Raw genomic sequence first — 21,575 nt, forward strand, 5'->3', positions numbered from 1 at the left:
GCAGAGGAGGATCCCATCTCTTTCTGTTAAACCAGTTAAACAGGAAACCAGGGACTGGAAAATCCCCACCTGCTGTCCACTTGTATTTGAAAGTAGGCCCATGGAGGCATAAAAGTATAGTCCAAGGCCTGGGGTCAGGGGACAGAAGAAAGCAGAAACAGCATAGTACAGCCAGGCAAGTGGAATGGAGGAGAGATTACTTCCTGTTTCATCACCTAGAAACATGATGTGCATAAAAGGAACTGCCCTGGAATACCAAGAGTGGTGCAAGACTTCTGTCCAGGTATTGGGCTGGATTGACGCAAAACTGTGGCGTTACCTCAATAGAATCAAGTCAAGATTAAAGCAGATAGGAATATCTTAACACTCATGGAATTTGTCCTAATGACCTGATGTATGAAGGCATGAACTTGGTGACAAGAACTTCTGATTCTGCAAAGGCCTGATCCCCAGCCCTGGTCTCCTAGCCTGAGAGTAAGAAGGCCCAACATCAAGTGGACAACCTGTGCACACTCTTTGCCCAAATAGGTCGGTAAGGAAGCCATCCTTCTTGGTGGTATCTTTTCCATGTGCCAAGAGTTGGATGACTCCACTATGTCTTATTCACCTCCCTGACCTATCCTCCATTTTTTCCTCAGAGAAAAGAGTTTACACTGGTCAACATTGAATTTATAGAGCAGCTCTCTAGAAAAATGGGACAGCGACCAAATGGTATAAAGCACCCATTTCCACAGGCCCAATCCTTTGTGAAAGGATTCTACCTTTTGGAAGGTAGAATCCTTTCTACCTTTTGGAAGGAAGACATGATTATGTTGAGATATCACAACTCTGCAGACTTGATAATAACAATGATTATTTATTATTAATAATACTATATTAATATGGTGTAATTGCTGTTGTTACTTCTACAGCAGTGTTTATGCTCTTAGCTTTTTCTTGCTTGTTATTGGTGTGCATTATTGTTTTTATACAATAATGGCAGCATAATCGGATCTCTGCTGCATCTTTCCTGCATTTCAGCTTTAAGAAAATCTCTAAGACAAAGTCACGTTATCAGGGTATTTACTATTAACTTTGCTTGAAGGTTCTATTTTCACTTTTCTACATTTCTATCTACTTGTTGTACTTTGGAGGCAAATCTGGCTCTGTCTACATCGAAGGGGAAGAAAAGCACTGGGACACCACCTACGCCACCATTCCACCCTCCCTCAAAGGTTTGTAAAGTTGCAGAGGAGGGAGAACTTGCTTTGATAAAAAAATGTGAATTTACATCTATCTGCTCAGTCAAAGCAGCTTGAACAGCTAAAACCGTTGCAGGACTCTATAAATAGTCTCCAGGGGTCTGTAGATTTGATTCACATTCGCCTTCAAAAGATGGAGTCTAAAGCGGATGCGCTCGAAGACTGGATCTCTGCCCATGAAACTGCCATGAATGCTTCACATAGTATACTATCTACACGGGTTGCACAACTAGAAGCTTTCGATCGTATTGCTACCCTTCATATTCTTGGCCTTAAAGATCTGCCAACAGATCTTCATCTGGCTGAGTTTATGGTGGGGGGGGGGAATTGCATGAGTTACTGGCATTGCCTTCTGATTTCCCACTTGATATTGAGCGTGCATATCATGTTCCTGGCTCTATGCGTGATTCCAGAGCGGGGCCGGTCATTGTTCCGTTTCTACGGGCTTCTACCAAAGATTATCTGCTGCGCACAGCCAGACAAAGAGGAGAGTTGCAGTGGGCTCCCGTGAAAGATAGGATATTGATATTCCTCGATTACACAAAGGAAATCAGCGCCAGAAGAAGGCAGTTCAACAAGGCAAGAACCTTAGCAAGGCAAATTGGGATTCAATAGCATATAAAATATCCTGCAACACTGTGCGGTTGTTTTGTGTTTTTTTGAAGGCCAGATGAAGAGATTCCGAAGTCCCAAAGCAGCAGACTCATTTCTCACTGGCATCAAAATTAAAACAAAGGATCAATCTTCAACCTGAAATTGATCAGCTAGTCTTTGATTGCTGGCCAGGGTTTATCAGTTGCTTATATTTAATGCAGCATAGCTAAATTAGTTTTATTAGGTCATATATATATAATCATCACTTAAAATACCCATTTGTTTTCATTTCCTTTCCAAAACAAAGGTTTTCTTCTTCATTTGCTTGTAAAGTCAGTCTTAAGAACGGGAAAGAAAATGTTTTTGTGGCAGACTCGGACAGACAGAATGCTTTTTACCCTGGTCAATTGTTGGGTGCAAATGATGAGGTGTTTTTTTATTATTATTTTCAGCTTTGCGAGATAAATTTAATTACCTGCCACAGCTGAATGGCAGTATTTGCAACTGCAACATTTGTTAGAATCTAGATTTGGCCCTAGGGCTTTTACTGATTCAGAATCTCCCTTGTTACTGGAAGCACTTATTGAGACTGACCAGGTAAATCGACCCACAATTCATCTTTATAAATGCTTATTATCAGTGAATAATATGATAGACTGGGGCTTCAGCAGCAACGGAACAAGGAACTGCATTGTCCTATTTTATCGAATCAATGGACTACTGTTTTGGCATCAATATCTGATATGTCAATGGATCTCTGGTTACGTCTTATTCAGCAAAAAATATTGTTTTGAGGCTATGGGACGCCACAGCATCTGTTTAATAAAGGTTTGTCCAAATTGACTAATTGTTGGAGGTGTCACACAGCTAATGCTTCTTTTGTTCATATGTTTTGGAAATGTCCAATAGTCGCCTCCTTTTGGGAGGAAATTATCAGACACATAAATTTTGTATTAGAAAGCTCTTTAATACTTTTGGATGTACATGTCATCTTAAATTACTTACCGGCTTCTTGGAAAATAACACATGGTCAATGTAAATGGTTTTTTCGTGCCCTTTTGATGACTAAAAGACTGATTCTACAACATTGGAAAGATAAAACCATACTGCCTATAACGCAATGTATTGAAGACTTTACATTAGCAACATTTGAAAGAGTAGCATACAGTCGCCATTTACAAATGGAGTTATACGTAGACATTTGGTCTGCCTTCACGGACGCTTACATGTAACTGATGCTATTTTCCCGTTTTCTTTTTTCTTTCTCTTTTAGAATGTTGTGATATTTGAAACTGAGGCTTTTGAAGTATGTAATTGCATATGTCTATTTTTATTTTATTTTATGGTTTTTTGTTTTGTTAAAAATTCACAATAAAAAATTGAATATAAAAAAATTCTAAAAAATCTTTGTTGTTAGCTGCTTTGGATGCTACAGTTTTGACAGAAAGCCAGGATATAAATAAATACCTTTTCCCCTTGTGTGTCATACAAATCTAGCGCGCGCACACACACACACAATGACAGTTTTTCAGCTTCCAGTACAAGCTAGCAAAAATGTATTTAATCTGGAATGAAAGCAAGAAATCTGATATTCAAGCCCACACACACACACACACAAAATAAGTGCAACATACCAGACAATATGTTCCATGCTTATTTACAAACCTAGGTACATGGTGTAAGGCAACTAGTTTAACAGAGTGAAGAAAATAGGCTGTATAACTATTAAGCAGTTTACAGCTGCTGTGTGCACTGGTGCCACATGCGATACTGTTGTCCCTTCTTGCAGCGTTTGTTCTATTCTTGACTCTTCACGCCAGCTCCCCGCCCCTCTGAGTCAGGGCTCAAGCATTTGGCTGCTGGAGGCGCAGGGAGCGGCACGGAACACCTCCTCCCAACATGCTATGCTCCGAGAGAATGCTCATGAGGCAGCAACAATGAAATAGGGCAGTACGAAGAAGAGAGATTTGTTCTTGAAAATCTTCCATATCCAGTGTTTCACCCAAACAGGAATTACATCCGTATCAGAATAACCACTAGTCATTAACTGTCAATATCCAACATTGCCGTGCTGTGGCCTTCCTCAATGTGGTGCCCTCCAGATGTTTTGGACTATAACTCCCAGCATTCCTGACCATTGACCGTCCTGGCTGGGACTGATGGGGGTTGAAGTCCGAAATCCAAAGGACACTGGGCTGGTGAATACTGCCCTACGTTGAATAGCTAATTAAGTTAGGGACCCCTGTGGTCTTAGTGGGGGATGCTTTGGGGTTTGCTCTAAAAGAGAGAAGAAATATCACGCGGATTCAAGAGAGAAGCCTCCTCAGATTGCTTAGCAGGATTCAATGGTTAAACGGTGGCTCAAGAAACTACATGAAAGTCTGCAATTCTGAGTCTTGGTTGGAGAAAATATTTAATTTGGGGAAGAATTTTAAAAAGGTCTGTAGATTCTGAGACTTCTGGGTGTTGTCCATGGTCACAGAATGCAAAACACAGCTGCCAACACTTGGAAGAGTAATTCAGAGCATCCCTTTATCTGCCAAACAAGTTCACTGCCCCAATGCTCTGCATCTATGTGCAAGTTAGGGGAAATGTGCATACTTGGAAGACAAGTATGTGTAACACGCCAGGGAACTGGTGAAGCACTGTGATTAAGTGATTAAGTTCCCAAGGCAGGCCAGCAAGTTGCCAGCAAAGAACCCCACTTCTGACCCCTCTCACACTTGCAGGCCTTTGGACTCTGCAGCCGCAACTCTAGACTAATGTAACATTTGTAGAGCAGTGGGACCATGCCAAAAGCAAGCCCATTGTGTTTAGCTGAAATGAACATTTATTCCCATCACGCTCCAAGGGAGGGGGAAATGACTCAGCAAGTTTGAATGGCACTTCTTGACCTGGTTTGCACAACACAGCTGGCTGATCGAGGGTTATTTAATCAAGGATGAGTCACAGTGCATGCAACCACAAATCTGAATATGCAACTCCCATTCAGGGCAAACAGGGGTTGTGGTATGTCCTGCGAACCCAGCCATTGTGGGTTACTTGATGGTTAACGAATCTTTGCATAACTCTACTACTAATCAAGGATTATGTGAGGGTTGTTTAATCTTTGACTAGCCCACGATGGCTGCATTCACACAACACGCCACAATCTCTGATCTCCCCCATCAGGATTGCATATTCAAAACGCCAGTCGCACATCCTGCCATGTCATGCAAACCAAGTCACCAATTACCCCATGATGTCTTAAAGAAACTCCCCGTCCCAGAACAGTTTTTCCCTTTGTTAAAAAAAAGTTTCTTTTTAAAAGATTAACGAAATAACAAACAGGCAAGAAAAGCCCATGAAGATTCATGTGATCTGAAGTATGGACGAGAATGGCAACCAAGGCTAGCAACCATAGGCGTGCACAGAACATTCCATTAGGGTGTTTACCCAGTGATTTTTTTTAAAGGCAGTTATTGAATGCTCAATCATAAAGGCCATTCTTTTATTCATTTATTTAATAAACACTGTAGACTCTGCTGCCCTACTCTGGGTTTGGCTTGCTTGACCGCAGGAGGGCTGTTGCAGGTGAGGGCAGCCAGAGGACCGTTCCTACTGTGTCTGGTTCCCTGTCTGGATCCCTACTCAATGCCCCCCTAAATTCAGCACTTATTGTTTAAGATATTAGGGTGTGCCTGGGCACACCCCTTGCTCATGCCTATGCTAGCAACTAAGCCAGCATTCAATGACCTGGTTTACACGTAATGACAACCCATCAGTTTAAAATCCAATGGGTTGCCGGAGACGAGGAGACACGCTACCTGCAGCATGCCAGCCTCTTCCACTTTAGCACATAACCTAGGGTCGGCGGTTTCATAGGTTGTGCACTGTGACATGTGAACCCAAACCACTGGTTAACCCATGGTTTGTTGTTGAACTAACTGTGAGATTGTTTAGGTCCTAGTTTTGCTAGGTTGTTTAGGTCTGGGTTCCCATGTCACTCTCCATAATCTATGAAGGAGCCCAATTGTTGGTTGCACTGTAAAGTGGAAGATGTGGAAGCACTACAGACAGTGTGCCTGCTTGTCCCCATTATCTTTGTGGAATGGGAGCTGCTACAGCACAATGCCTGGGCACACTCCACAGCTCATGTGAAAACCTTCTGATACCATGGGAGGAGTCTACACCAGCTGCCTTCCCCAAAGCTGAGGGACTGGTGTGGGAAGGCCTAACATCATCATTTACTCCTCTCATGTGACTTGGGGCTTCTCACATGACTACTTCGTGATGCAGGGAGGACCCACACTGTGCAGAAGTTCCGAAGTTACCTTTCGTAACCCCAGGAGAGGCCTTCGCAACGCATTCAGAGCGCCAAGTGGAATGGAACAGGGCTCCCCCTGCAGTCTTGAAGTCTCCATTGTCCCTCTGCATCACCATTACCCGCACCCCTTTCAAAAGCATTGTTGCGCATTCCAGGTTTGTCCACTATAAACAAACTGACCTTGTTCATTCTCTCAAAATAGCAATTGTTCCCAGGAAACAAAGCGCAGCTTCTCCCACAGACGGACGGGCATCCTGCTCCAGGCAGAACGAGCCCAATGGATAGGCTCAAAAAACAAACACAAACACACAAACAACAAAAAAGCCCTTCTCACATCTGTGCGCAGTGAGGAGAGACAACCCGACTCCCACCCCTCTGGCTGCAGACACCTGGCTCCACACTGGCACCATTTGCATGAAATAATCAGCAATTGTCTTTGCTTTCCAGGAATGGTGACCCCAGGCACTGAATTCACAGAGGAATTAAGAGGAAAGCCAGGCCATTGGTATTTCACAGCTGAAAAGAGTCTTGCACATTGTACATCAGCCTCTCCGGCAGAAGGCATCAGTAAGCTCAACAAACTAGACAACACTGCTTATCATGGAAAATGCCTTTTCATCCAAGGGCAGCCTTCACTTGAATCAACATAAGGGCTATTCCCATTTGTGCAAAACTGGGGCTGTTCACTAATAAAAATCGTCTGAAGGGTACCATGCTTCTAAACACCAACCGTCACTGCCTCCCTGCCATTACAGATGGCCAAAGGTTCTCTACTTGCTGCAGCAACTTTACTCTGCAGTTACTAAGCCTGCCTGGAGTGATTTATGAAGCAGACACCACAGTCAAACTGAGAAGGACTTTAGCTCAGTGGTAGAGCACATGCAGAAGGTCCCAGTTTTGATCCCTGACATCTCCATATGGGGCGAAGGAAAGACTCCTGCCTAAAACCCTGGAGAGCTGCTGCCAGTCAGTGTCGACAATACTGGGCTCCATGGACCAGTGCTTAGACTCCTTATACAGCAGCTTCCTATGTTCCTAAGAGAAAAAGAGTTCTCTATTTTATTATTTACTTTTAAAAAATATATACGCCACTTTTGGGGCCCCAATGGGTTTTAAGTTGTTAAAACAAACTTTATTTATATTTATTTATGTATTTATTTACTTACTGCATTTCTTTACCACTCAATAACCAAAGCTCTCTGGGAAGGTCACAAAGTCAAGATGAAAACCATAAAACACACGTAAATAGTATCTAAAACAAATTAAACTGGCCACAGAATAAAACCAAAGCAAAACCAGCCACAGAGGTCAACGGCAATGCAAGAGTCTAAAAAGCCAAACTGACATTGTTACTAACACTTTAGAACAGCCTTCCTCAACCTGGGGCACTCCAGATGTGTTGGACTGCATCTCCCAGAATGCCCCAGCCAGCTGGCTGGGGCATTCTGGGAGTTGTAGTCCAACACATTTGGAGCGCCCCAGGTTGAGGAAGGCTGCTTTAGAACGTTTGCCCTGGTTGTACTTACGACAGAAAGGGTGCAAGTCATGTGGCAAACATGCATCAGAACTACGTATTCTATTTACCTGCATTGGCATTTACAAAGGTGGGACGGAAGAGAAGTTGACTATTTCACAGCATTTAGAGAAGTATCCTTCCAAACAGGAGATAATAATTTATGGTAAGCAGAAAGGAGAAAATAGGGAGTTTGCCAGTAAATCGTGTTAGTTGGAGTGTATGCACAAAATTCTCATCTGTTAGGTAAAGGACTATGTTAGCACCAAGACTGACATTAAGGGTAGGCATGGCTGGGCTCCTGGTGAAAGCCCCCACCCCAGCAGGGAGCCCTCTGGCAAAAGCCCCCTGGACTTGCTGCTCCTCTTCACCATGGCAACCTACCTGCTTGTTCCCCTGCGTGTTTTTCTGGGCCAGACAATGGTGGTGGTGGTGAGGAGGAGGAGGCGCAGGGTTGCCCCTCAGGCTGTCAAGCAAGCAAGGAGGAGGAGGAGGAAGAGGAGGAGGAGCAAGAACAGCTAGTGACAATGGCAGTGAGAAGGGAGCCTCGCTAAGGGAGGGGATCCATGGAAGGTGTCTTGCCCAAAGGCCCCCCAAAACTTACAGCTGGCACTGGCCAGCACAATCCCAAATACATTTTCTATTGATTCATCGGACATTTCTTCCCTATAATGTCGGAATAATTGGTTGAATTGATTTTCTTCTAGCTAGACTATGTATTTGTTGCCCAGCAAGCATCCTTGATGTTTGCTGCTCTCAGCAGTGTAATATTGTAGCTAATGGAATCATACCTACAAATTAAGAATGAAGTCAGTATTCCTGGTGGTTAAAAGGCTTAATGGTTACCTGCTGAGTCACAGTTGCACTGCGATCAGGTGTGGCCCTACCTCTTTCCTGGAAACAGCAGCAGCTAGAGGGGGGAGGAGCCTAAACCCCAAAAAGGAAATAGTCCCAAAGGAGGAGGAAAGTTGAAAGTCACGCAGGAGCTCATTCAATTTCACTAACAAGGTTGTTGGGTGTTATTATTATTATTAGCTATCATTGCCAGTTTTATAAATATGTATATAGGGTGTTTCTCCAACACTGAAGGAACATAATAAATCAGACTTTTTGGATTGATTATTTCAAGTTAATAGGATTTTCTTTTTAATCCAGCATAACTAAATGCCATCCAGAGGAAAAACAAGTGTATACACAAGTAAATGCATAAAGACACTCAATTGAACTCACCAGCTTATTTTGTAATCATAGGCTTTTAGCAGAAGAACGCCCCTGAATCCTCCTGGCATTGCCTTCTGTAGAAGACATCAATAAGCTCAATAACCCAGATAGCACTACTTACCATATAAATACCCTTTTCATCCTAGTGCTGCCTTCCCCAACCTAGTTCCCTCCAGATGATTTGGACTTTATCTCCCATCAGCCCCAGCTAGCAAGGGCAATCAATTGTCAGGAATGCTTGTAATTGTAGGAATCACCTGCAGGTCTTAGAGGGCACATCTCAAAGACTACTTTGCCTATAATTTTTCAAATGTATTTTTCTGCAACCTTTTTGTCAGTGGGGCTCATTATACATCCCAGCCATCCAGTAGGTCAGCCTTCCCCATTCTGGTGCTCTCCAGATGTTTAGGACTTCAACTCCCATCAGCCCCACTCAGCAGGGCCAATGGTCAGGAATGCTTGGAGTTGTAGTCCAAAATACCTGGAGGGCACCAGGCTGGGGAAGGTTGTCCTAAGGTATACACTAATTCCCAGTCATTCTATGGGGGCTGTTCAGAAAACACCTTACACCACAGCTTTAAGCACAGTGAATAAGGCCTTATTCACCATGGTTAAGGCTGTGGTTTAAGGCGTCTTCTGAACAGGGCCTATTTTTCACCAGCAACTATCCTTTTAAAGAAATCTTACTATGTGAAATCTACAAGAAAACGTCCCATGATATTTTGATCTTTTTCTTCTACTATTGGTAATTTTATATAGGAGTTTTAATAAATACACGTCTTCTTTTTTTAACCTACCATATTCGACTAATCTTCATAATAGCCTTGCACAGTAGGTTAGTATTTTACAGACATGGAACAGATGGATACTGTAAGGTCACATTTTGGCTAAGGTCATCTTCAGCCTTCACCCAACCCAGGGTGTTTCAGATGTGATGAACTATAATTCCCATCATCTCCAGCCAACATGGACATTATTTTCCTTGCTGCTAATAGCAACTTTGATTGGGATTGCTGGGAGAGGCTTTAACTCTGCTCCCCACTCTCCATCTAGAGATGTAAAATTTCTGGAAATGTTGAGGCCATGGAATATCTATATCTATATCTATATATGCATTGCTTTAAATTCTAAAAGAAAATATTTCATAAACTAAAGCTGTTCAATTTTTTCAGAAAAAAGCAAAAACAGTCCTCAGAAACCCCTACCAAGAAAAATCCTGTGTGTGTGTGTCCCACACACAGATTTTTCTGTTTTTTCCGGGCCTTCACACTGTGTGGAAGAGGCAGGAAGGGAATCTATTACTCTGACTTGTTAACTGTTTAACAGAACCCAATCCTATATCTGTCTTCTGCTCACAAAGAGGTCCTACTATGTTCAGTGGGGCTTACTGTCAAATACATGTATATAGGATTGCAGCCTACATCTGCAAATTTAAAAATACACACACACACTGAAGCTAATTTCAAAATAAACAAAAAATCAAACAAAAGAAGAAAGGCCATAGAATTTTGGGTAATAAACCATCTAAAAAGCAACTCTTATGGGTCCCTTAGTTTCGTTCTAGAATGTTACGCTTCCCTTTAGAGCTAAATCAAGAGCAGGGAATAAAGGGCATTTCGTGTTCTGAATACAGCCAAGCAGCAAAGGCCACACAGTTCCATCAGTCTGTTTTTAGCAAGAGGCTCCAGTGCCCAGAAACTGAATCATTCCGAAAGTGAAGGCAGCTTTTTGGACCACGTTCACTGGGATCCTGTCAGTCTTTATTCATTGCAAGCTGCCATTCTTTCTAGCTTGTGGATTTCCAGGACACACAGTAAAAACTCTGACCTCCCTCCTCCACAAGCAATGCAACAAGAAACCCTAGTTCTTTGTGGATTGCCCTGGATTCTTAAAAAAGAAACACATTCTTTAATTACTACTTTGTTTTATGCCCAGAAGGGGATGAGGAAGCAGTACTCAGACCTCACTGGTGCCTTGTACAAAGATTTCTGGCAGTAAGTATTCAAACTTAAGTCGCAATCCTATGCAAGTTTAGACAGAAAAAAGTCCTATAACTCCTGGCATTCCACAGCCAGCCATGGGAGTTGTAGGATTTTTTTTCTATCTAAACATGCATAGGATTGTACCCTTAAGCATTAATCAGTCCCTCTATTTCTGATGTTCAAGTTGTAAGTATTGCTGCTTATGTAGCCAAAAAGGCATCACACACCCCAAACAAGGAGGTGGCATCAACAGGCTTGGGGGAACCCCAAGATTTGTAAAAATAGGAAAAAAAATTAGGGAGAAAAACTATAAAGGGGACCCCAAAAAGGGCTGACTGAGGATTGAGTGTACACAATGGCACTGCCTGTTTGGGGGTGGGGAGCGGGGGGAGAAATGGAAAAATACGAGGAAGCATATCCATGGCTGGACTCCTGAATAGCAGCACTCCATGCTGCAAGATTTTGTTGCAGACCCCTCTTACAACATTGTATTTCCTTTTACAGCACAAACCTACCCCCCAAAATGCAGAAAGTAATCATGGGTAGCAGAAGTCAGCAGAATAAATAAACCCAAATGGGCATCAAAAGCCATGGAGCTAACTAGTTCTGCTTGCTTCCCTCCAATCTAGGACTCCATATTGCATTTGTGCAGGTCCCCTCTCTTGAAACGTCAGTAACTGTGCACAACACAAAATACAAATAATGAAGCAATAAAATAAACAAATCCCCAACCACAAACACTTCCATTTTTTCCATGAATGAATCAGCAGGGAGACTTCTTGGTTTGTTTAGGTCTCGCTCCGTCTGAGTAAATTGGTGTACTGTTCAGTCACCGTCAGCACAGACAAAGCACACCAAGCAACATGATTGGTTGGGCCATCAGTCAGGAGCGCCCCTCTAATAAGCAAATAAAATCTCTGTGTCCTCCTGCTTGCTGGAGGGAAATGAATTCTTGGGAAACTGGAGAGGAAATCCCCAGATATAGGAAGAGTGGTCTACCTCCACACCCTCCTTTGGAGTCTTTTTTAAAAAAAATCTTTCTGAAGCCATGTGCACAAGAAACTAGGCCAGCTACACAGAGGAGAGATCTTGGATGTATGTGCAGCAGTAGACAAGGAGAGGGACAGAGACAGACTTTAAGGAAAGCACAGCTCTGTGGAAGCACCTTGAATGTGCAGGATGGGTGGGCTGGGGAACGAAAGCGAAAGCAGGCTCCAGCTGGGTGGTCACCACCACCACACACACACACACTTTAAAAGAAGCACCAGTCACCACTGGTCTAAATAAAATGGCTGCATTAAACAAATATATCAACAATACAAACATCATGACGACAGTGATGATGATGGCTGCATTAAACAAAAGCATCAGGCAATCCAAATATGGATTTCACATGTAATATGTATGCTAGCCCCACAGATTTCTCATAACACTCTGCACACTCCCAGGAAAGTGTGCTTTTCCTTCCTGTACTCTTTCCTTTCATGGTGTACATAAACCATCTTGCATTTATCTGGGCATTTTGAGCTGCAATGCAAGGATTTTGCTCCATTCCCAGACTCCCATCACCTTTATTTTATTTTATTATTTCCCTTTAGGACTGAAGCTACCGCAGGGAATATGCAACACGTCATATTTATGAGGAACAGGGCAGAGCAGGAAAGACCTCACTGCCCAGCCAGACTATTTTTAGCAAGTGTCTACAGAGCCTGAACCATCCTGGAAGTGAAATACATTTTCTCGGCAAAGGAACCCATAAAATAAGTTGAATACTTGTAGTGCTCAATACTCCGCCGCCTCCCCTTTTTATAAAGCAAAGTGCTGAGGTTTAATTCTGATTGAATGCCAAACCTTCTGGACTTGAAGCCCATGATTTTGTCAAACCCAGTTGTGTGAGGCTGGTGGTAATGACTCAGAAATTAAATATCAAAAGGAAAAAAAGGCAAACTTTCTTTGCTCTTATTATGCCTTTATGTGTTCCCAGGCTGAGCAGTCACACACTGTACAGACGTACGAGCAGTTTGTGTGTGTTTCTGTCCCAAACAGCAGGATATGGTGGTTAAAATACATAGTCAGGGGGAGAGCAGACCTGAAAAGGGTGCACATGAGGGAGAGAAAGAGAGAGAGAGAGAATGCAGCACTGAGAGAACAGAGCGTTTACTACTTGCACAAGGAAGAAGTACAAAAAAGGAACAGAACAGCAAGCCAAGCCTAGCCCTTCTAGCATCATGAACCCTGGGCCTCCACCAACTTTGTAATTTCATTTAGAGAAGTGGTTCCCAATTGGGGGTCCGTATAACCCACCCAGGGGATCCATGGCACCATTCACATATTAGCTCTGCAAGGTTCGCATTTTAATAAAAGAAAATACACCATCTCCCCGCTCCATTTGCTTCGGCGGTGACATCATGCGCGAAAGCACCTGTGTGATTTAGTGACTAGCTTCAGAGATTATTTCCCTGCACCTAATCCTGAAAACTCGTGGATAAGGAATCCTTTTGAATGTGGTGATGTACAACTAACAACTCTATCTGCGGAAGAGCAGAATACACTTGTTGATATGATTTGTGATGGTTCATTGAAATCATTTTTCAAAGAATATAGACTGGACCAATTCTGGGTGACGGTTTTTCCTGATTATAAGAAGTTAGGTGAAAAAGCTTTGAAACATCTAGTTCCCATTTGTTCTACATATCTTTGTGAACAAACATTTTTGACATTTTGTTATATGAAGAACAAGCATAGAAATCGGCTTGATGTTGATCCAGATTTGAGATTAAAAGTAGGAAATATTGAACTGGATGTGGAAGGGATTGTTCGAGACAAAAAGAGGCATGATTTCTCCCATCACATTTAGGTTTAGTAGCTGCTAGACATGTCATAATTTGTTCAATTGTAAACTAGAGGTTAGTAAAATTAAATTTGTCTTTATATTCCTAACTAAATCATTGTCATTTTTGCGTGGTAATATCACAAATATCACAAATGTTATGGTCTGTTTTTTAGTATACCTAAAATCCTTTGCTTATTAGGGGCTACCCCTTATTTTCTCCAAAAAATTGCTTCGCACAGGTAACTTACCATAGAGATAACAAAAATTTCAAAAGTAGGGGGTCCTTGGCTTGGCATTTGAAAAACAAGGGGTCCGCAGTTCTTAGCTAATTCGGAACCACTGATTTAGAGCAATGGTGCCCTCCAGATCCTTTGGACTACAACTCCCATAAGCCATAGCTAGCATGGTCAATGGTCAGGAATAATGACAGGTGTTGTCCAAAATATCTGGAAGGCAACAGGTTGGGGAAGGCCAATTTAGAGTCTATGGCCTAATCTACACCAGGCAGGATATTGCACTATGAAAGCGGTATATGGTATGTGTCAATGGGCCCCAACAGTTGCCAGTGCACTTCAATACCGCTATAAAGCAGTAGTGTGGCTCCTGCCTCTATATACCACTTTCATAGTGCAATATCCTGCTTGGTGTAGATTAGGCCTTTGTCTCCTCCTGCCTCACTGGCTCACTCAGCTTTGAGATTTCATATTAGCTCATCTGAGGTTAAATGCAGAGGATCAAATCTGCCATTTTCAAAACAATTATTGAGATGCTGTTATTGTGGTTTCACGGCTGGGAGAGACTGATCTTACACAAAGTCCTTGAAGGACCAAACCCTTGAAGGATGAACAGCTCTGCAGTAATGCAGCCGTACCTGTAAAATGGGCCAGATGGCTCAGGAGTGTGTGAAGCAAGCAAAGCAGACAGAAGTGATGAATTAGCTTAGATGCAAAGCCTTCAGTCAACAATGGCCAAAAGGTGCAGCTTTAATTGGCAGAAAGAGGCAGGGACTGTTGCATCAGGAAGTAGAAGAGATTTGTTTGCTCTTGCACAATGCTGAGGAGCCATTCTACAAAGGCATCTATGCCTTTTTAACAGGTGCCACACTGGAAGACATTCAACAGGTGCAGCTTAACGAGAAGGAAAGTATTTTGGTCTAATGCAGCCTTACCCAACCTGGTGGTCTCCAGAAGTTTTGGACTACAGCTCCCATCATCCCTTACCATTGGTCATGCTGGCTGGAGCTGCAATCCAACAACGTCTGGCAGGCCACATGTTCCCCAACCCTGTGCTATATGAAGGCATCCATCACAGGGACTGATTACAAGCAACCTACTTATGTCAGCCATGTCCTGTGTTATTGGCCCAAAGGCAGCCAATGAAAAAATAATGCAGTTTTATAATCAATATTCCGTTTACTGAAATACAGTAATTTAAATTGAAAAATAATTTGCAATCTTTTCCCTCTTTATTTTTTACAAAGGACAAGTTTGTGGCGGGGGAGAGGAATAGTCTTCAACTGTATTCTGCCCATACTCGCATGTGGCTTGCAAACCACACCTTGAATATATAATTCCCAAAAAGAATTGCCAGCCCTTCATTTATAAAACTAAGAAGTGGAGTTGACTTCTTTTTTTTACATTATAAGGAGGTGACACTTTGCTCTGTGGCATATATGCGGATCTCCTAATAAAGCCAAATGTTTTCTGAAAGTCTTGATGTGGTTTGTACCCCTGCAAGAACAGAACACAGTTCCTTTCAATTGTATAAATAACTCATTCTTTACAGATGAGTGCTTAGAATAAACGCACCCAGGTCATCTGCTTTGAAATCTCCACAAACCGGCTAGAGCTGGTGATAATTTAATGGCTATTAAAACTCACCACAGGTGTGTGTGTGTGTAGTGATACTTTAGCAAGCAATTGAAACCTGTGGCTCAATAGGAGAGAAGCAGATGGTGTCCTGTTAATATTAAACTGGCAGATCAGAATTTCAGAGGCAGAAAATAAATGAACACAAGTGGAAACTGCAGCAAAATGTTGCAGTGTGAAGTACTTCCAATCAGGAGTCCAGTCAACCAGGTTGCCATACCTTTCCCCAGGATACTCTATTCCATTCCTCTGCCCACCCCCAGGGTTTTTTTGGGGGGGTGCCACTGAGCACACTCATTCTTTATTGAGCACTTTTGGATGGTTTTCCACCAAAGTTGGGTTTTGTTTTTGGTACTTCTACAAACATCAGAGTGCCCCCAAGTCTGCTGGTACTTCCGTGCTGGGGAGGGAAGGGGGTGGCGGCCCTATTTTGACTACATAAGCTATGGCACTCTCAGCCTGACCATCAGAAATAGAGAGAATTAGGAGGATGTACTTTTCTCCTCTACCTCCTCGCCTCTGTCAATTCATAACTTCTAGAACAGCACACAGAACATGTGGCCGTCTAACTACTGTCAAAATACAATTCCCATCATCTCTGATGATTGGCCATGCTATCCGGGGCTGATGGAAGTTGGAATCCAATATCTACAGGTCCCCCACCCTTGTCCTACAGCAGGCATTCCTGAACTGTTTGCCACAACCGAAGTGCCTGTGTGCCCTGAGAAATCCTTTGATTAAATCCTGCAGGGCTCCCGTGAAAACCCAATAAGAGGAGTCTGGCTGTTGTTCCTCTGGATACTTCTCTGCTCTTGTTTTGCATCCTTCCAGTCAGTCTCTGCTGGAAGCAGGGTGGTGGTGGTGGTAATTCAAGCCTTACTCTGCACTGTGTGTGCCTGAACTAGAACTGCCCATCCTCAGAGGAGGCTCTGTGTTGCATCTCTTCAGGAATCACCCTAAGCTTGCTTGATTCTAATTCAGGGGCATGCCCAGTACAGTGACTCATGCACAACTTTTGGGGTGATGCGGGGGGGACTGCTCTGAGGCCATGCAATTCTCATATACCACAATAGCAAGCCTTTTTGGTTAAAGAATGACATGTGCCCTCAATTTTAACTGAGAAAAAAAATATGTTTTAGCTATCAGATGTTTAGAAAACACTACTGTGGACTTTCAGGAGAAATCTGCTCTTAATCAGACCAAAGGCCTATGTAATACAACATTCTGTTTCCATAACAGCAACCCGCTGCCTGTGGGAAACCCACCAGTGGATATGGGTGCAATAGCACCTTCCTGCTCAAGTTCCCCGGAAACTAGTGTGTGTGTGAGCATACTGCCCGATGCTGGAAGTCGCATGTAGTCGTCAGGACTAGAAACCCTTAATAGCCTTCTCCTCCAAGAATTTGTAAAATCCCCTTTCAAAGCCATCCAAATTGGTGGCCATCACTATATCTTTTGATGGCGAATTCCACAGTTTAACTTTGCACTGAATGAAGAAGCCCTTCCTTTTGTTTATCCTGAATCCCCCACCATCCAGCTTCCTAGAATGACCCTGGGTTCTAGTATTATGGGAACAACATGCAGAATTTGGCCATTTCTATAATGTCTCTTACTGTTTGTCCAAGTTAAATAGTCCCAGACTTTGGAACCTTTCCTCAATAGGGGAGTTGCTCCAGCCCCTTGATCATTTTAGTTGCCCTTTTCTTGCTGTGCTCTTCATGCTAACTTGCCCACACACTAAACACTGGCCTCATGACTCTTACCACCTCCAGTTAAGGAACTATGTACAGTACTATTACAGGCTTCACTATTTTCTTGCTTTGCATAATCCTCACTCAGTCATGGGGTTCATTTAAGTAGAAGTGAACACATGGTGGCATTGGGGTGGGGAAAAGAGGAGGATTGGTGTCACCCTCTGTCTTGTTTTGCACAGGGCCTTCACACCTACACCCACATGTACATAGATAGACTCCTGCATGTGCAACCTCTGCCCTAAAAAACTGAGGGCGTGGGTTGCATCTATAGGTGCACATGCATAGATTCCGTCCAAGCAGGGTACTTGAATACTTCCCCTTATTTATTTCTAAATCAGGGACTTGCAACTTGTGGCTCTCCAGATGCTTTGCCCTATCACTCTCATCAGCCCTAGCCAACATGGCCAATGGTGAGGAATGATGGGAGCTGGAGACCAAAAGATCTGGAGGAACAGAAGTTGCCCATCCCGGATTTAAATGAAGACCTGAGTAGAACTACAGAGAGAGACTCACACAACGAGAGGTATGGACAGGCCCAATCACATGGGCCTAATTCCATCCATCCAATTGGTACCTGCCAGCAGAGAGGGAGCCAATCATGTGGGAAAGAGCCACATGCTCAGCCCTGCCTACAGGGTCATGAAATTGACTGATATGTGTGGAATACAGCTTCCCTGTGGAGAAAAGGTAAAAGAGGTGAACTCATATCCCTTGCCTTAGGTGTAACAAAAGGAAGAACAGGGACACTTATTTCCTCTACCCCCCTAACATTTATAAACTGCTCTTTATCCACAAGGGCAGTGTACATAACATTAAAAACAAACCAAATATAAAAAACCCATACAGTTACACATTGAATGACAAATTAAAGCAGCCACTCTGCAGACAGCAATCCAAGCAAAAAACAGCAATCTATTCAGATTTTTTAAAAAAATATATGTTACATTGTAACATTCTAAAATATGAAAATGTTAAAACCCTTCAGCAAAAGGAAACATTTTAATTTGGCACAGAAAGGAAAACAAAGTTGGCACCAATCCTATCTCTGTGGGAAGGAAATGCATAGTCTATGTCTCCCTGTGATGGGAGGTCCTTCAGGTGGAACAGTGGTAGTCAATCCAGTGCCCTCCAGGTGTTTTTGAAATATTGGCTTAGAATGAACTGCACCAATGAAGCTGCTCTCCATGACAGACTCTTTGCTTTGACTCAAATTCTCACCCACTCACAACCTCAGAGTTCTCAACAGAGAAAGCCACAGAACAACCAACTGTCTGAGGCTACTAAAGACGGGGTGGGGGCAGAGTTTGATACCTCCTATTTAGGAGACATACATATATACATTGAACATCATCATCAACAACACTGATTCTTAAGTAACCCAGGCTACCTGGTTTAGCCCTGAAGGAAAAAGTTCTGAGTAGGGTGTGACTTATATAAACTCTTTCAAAACACCCTTTAAAAAAAAAAAAAAAAAGGAGGGGGGAGCACATTTCATGTGGGGTGAGGCTCCACATGAATGTAAAAATAGTTACATTTTTTCAACTGTTCCATGCTGATGTTTTTTGGGAGTGGGAAGGGATTTAACAATCTCGCATCTCAGCCCATATGTATCACACGTAGCCCCTGCTACACATCTGACTCCCTCAAGAACAAAGATGTCAATTGAGGGAAGGAATCCCCAACACCCAGCCAAGTTGGAACAAATCGGAACGGAAAAGTCAAGTCATGTTTTCTCATTTGCTCTGCTCCCTTCTCCAGCTACTCAAGCAGCAGTGTGTTAGAGGGGGTGGAACAAATGCCAGGAAAGCAACAAATCCGGGCAGTTAAAGTAACCCCATGCCACAGAAATCTCTCAAGTCCTTAGGCACCATTTGAGGAGTTTGGATTGATCTGCTAGTCTAATTGTTCTCTCTTCCCGCCCCCTCCACAAATTCTTGCTTCAAACAGAGAATGACGGCTGGAGAGATTTTCATTGTTTTTATCAAAACCATGCCGTCTAGTCTTGCTTTATGTGTTTTTGCTTCTGTGATGGCCTGGCCTCTGGCTAATTCAGCCGCTAACCGTGCAAGCCTATACATGTTTATACTCGGAAGCAAGTGCCACTATAATTTTTTCCCAGGTAAGAGAATATAGGATTGGAGCCTTAATCTTGAACTTCATTTCTTCAGCTTGTGCTGCCTCTTAGAGCAGTGGGCACAGCTGCCCAGGTGACTTCCTTCCCCTGTGTTAAGCTATTTGCAAGCAGAGCTCTTTAGCTTAAAATCTAAGTTGGCTTTCCCCAACCTGGTGCCCTTCTGACGGGTTGGACTATAACACCCATCATCGCCACCCAACCTGTCCACTGGCCTGCTGACTAGGGTGCTGGGAGTTGTAGTCCAACATAACTGGAGGGCGCCTGTTTGGAGAAAGCCAGGGTCATGCTGGCTTTGAATGATGAGAACTGCAGTCCAACACAAAGCATCAGATTGGGGAAGGCTAATTTACTTTTTCAAAGCTAGGTCATGCTTTTCCCTAGAAGAAGCCAGAAGCCCAGGCTGATGTTGGTAACTAGTCCTCAAGAGCTGCATCAGCAGCCTGGATAGGAGAACCTCCTTAGGGAGCAAAAAGACTTGGGGAGGTTAATAAACTTTAGGCTGGAAAGGCAGGGCAGGTTGTCAGGAACCACATCTTGGGAAAGGTTGTACAACACCCTCCCTGCCCTGGGGGAGAAGACATAACAAAATGGCAGTAACAGCAAAAGTCTGAGGAAGGGGACGGACTTGGCACAGCATTGGCTGGGCACGCAAAAGATCCTGGGTTCAAAGGAGAGCTGCTGCTACTCAGCATAGAGTAGAAGACAAGACTGGGCTAATTGGATCCTATAGTCTGAGCTGGTGCCCAGCAACTTGCCAGGTAGCTCATGGTTTCTGAGCTCAAGGGGATTCTCAACACCCAGCTGGCTTTTGCGTTCTCTGCACCCTGCTCATGGTAGTTGATTTGTTGCTGGAAATAAGTGTGGTGTACAGGAAGGAAGAATTTAGCTTCTAGAGGTGAAACCACTGTTTTCCCAACTGACACTTCCTTCCTTCCTTCCTGCATTAACCAAATAGGGTTGCCAACTTTTATATTGATCATTGAATCTGCGCCTTTAACAGCAGCTTTTGTGTAGAGATATAAACAAATGACAAGTGAGGCCCTGCAACAAAATGTTGCAGCATGGAGTGCTCTGGTTCAGAGTTCTAGCCAGCCAGCCATAGCCTCTTCCAAGTGATTCCATTCCATTTCCCCTCCTGGTTTTCTGTCAGACACTGAGGGTTCTGTGACCACTAAACATGCCCAGTCCTCATGGGTCTGTTTGGAGGAGGGGGAGGGTTGCTCCGTTAGTTTGCTTCCCTAAAAAGTTTTCTACTTCTGCAAATCTTGGATACTGATACCTCCCTCTTATTTCTCAATGGCCTATTTGTATGTGTCTGTCGGTGTGTGATGATGATAATTATCTCCACGCTAAGAAAAACTCCATCTGCTGATTTCTCTAGGCCAAGCTGCGGTTAAAGGCAGCCCAGTGCTTTTTCCTTGTTAGTTGGCAACCATATTCTTAGCACTGTCAGCCCTAACAACAACATTAAAACCAATAAAATGAAGGTTCATTTTAAAGAAGTTTCAGAATTTGATTATTGTTTCATTGGCTTGGAGCCTAAACCCTTTAAGTCAGAATCTAATTCTGAGGTGTGCGCATGTCAATTACTGTGACCCACAGAGCAGTTGTGGGTCCCCTGAAACAGTTCAATGTGTGATGGACTTGAAAATAAATCTAAGTTGAGGTTTTGGTTGTATGCATGTTTATTCTTCTGACTGATCAAATTAAGTCAGTTGACTAATAACCAACCAGAAATACAAAACACACAACAATTTTTTGTCTATTTGTCTCTAAGATAAGCATGGCAACAACTGATTCTAAAGTGGGCAGTGGGGAAGGAGAGTCAGAGTATAATCTACTCAGAAATGAATTCAGACTTGCTGGGCACTGAGTATAGTAGCCTTCCCCAACCTGGCACCTTCCAGATGTGTGGGACTACAACTTTCATCCCCCCCAGCCAGCATTGCAATGGGGATGATGGGAGTTGTGGTCCCACACATCTGGAGGGCTCCAGGTTGGGGAAAGGCTGGTGTATTGGATTGCGGCCTCAGTCAGAATACAATAGGAGCAATGGCAGACCCAGGGATAGGACTGGGAACAAGGACTGAAAATATCAATTTTAAGGTTATAAATTTTACTCAATAGAC

At 43.2% G+C, this 21,575-nt stretch overlaps 1 protein-coding gene across 3 annotated transcripts in view; it reads right to left on the reverse strand.

The window, feature by feature from the left end:
• Positions 1-21,575, reverse strand: part of LOC134392419 (protein lifeguard 3-like) — a 46,573-nt gene that overhangs the window by 22,396 nt on the left and 2,602 nt on the right. The window contains exon 1 of one of the 3 annotated variants that reach the window (XM_063116737.1): positions 8,885-8,905. The exons of the other annotated variants lie outside the window; for them this stretch is intronic. The gene's annotated coding sequence lies outside the window, so the exon portion shown is untranslated. Of the gene's footprint in view, positions 1-8,884; positions 8,906-21,575 lie in introns of those variants that run through there. 3 annotated transcript variants of the gene reach the window in all.

The sequence above is a fragment of the Elgaria multicarinata genome, chromosome 2 (assembly GCF_023053635.1).
Source record: "Elgaria multicarinata webbii isolate HBS135686 ecotype San Diego chromosome 2, rElgMul1.1.pri, whole genome shotgun sequence".
NCBI classification, from domain to species: Eukaryota; Metazoa; Chordata; class Lepidosauria; order Squamata; family Anguidae; genus Elgaria; species Elgaria multicarinata.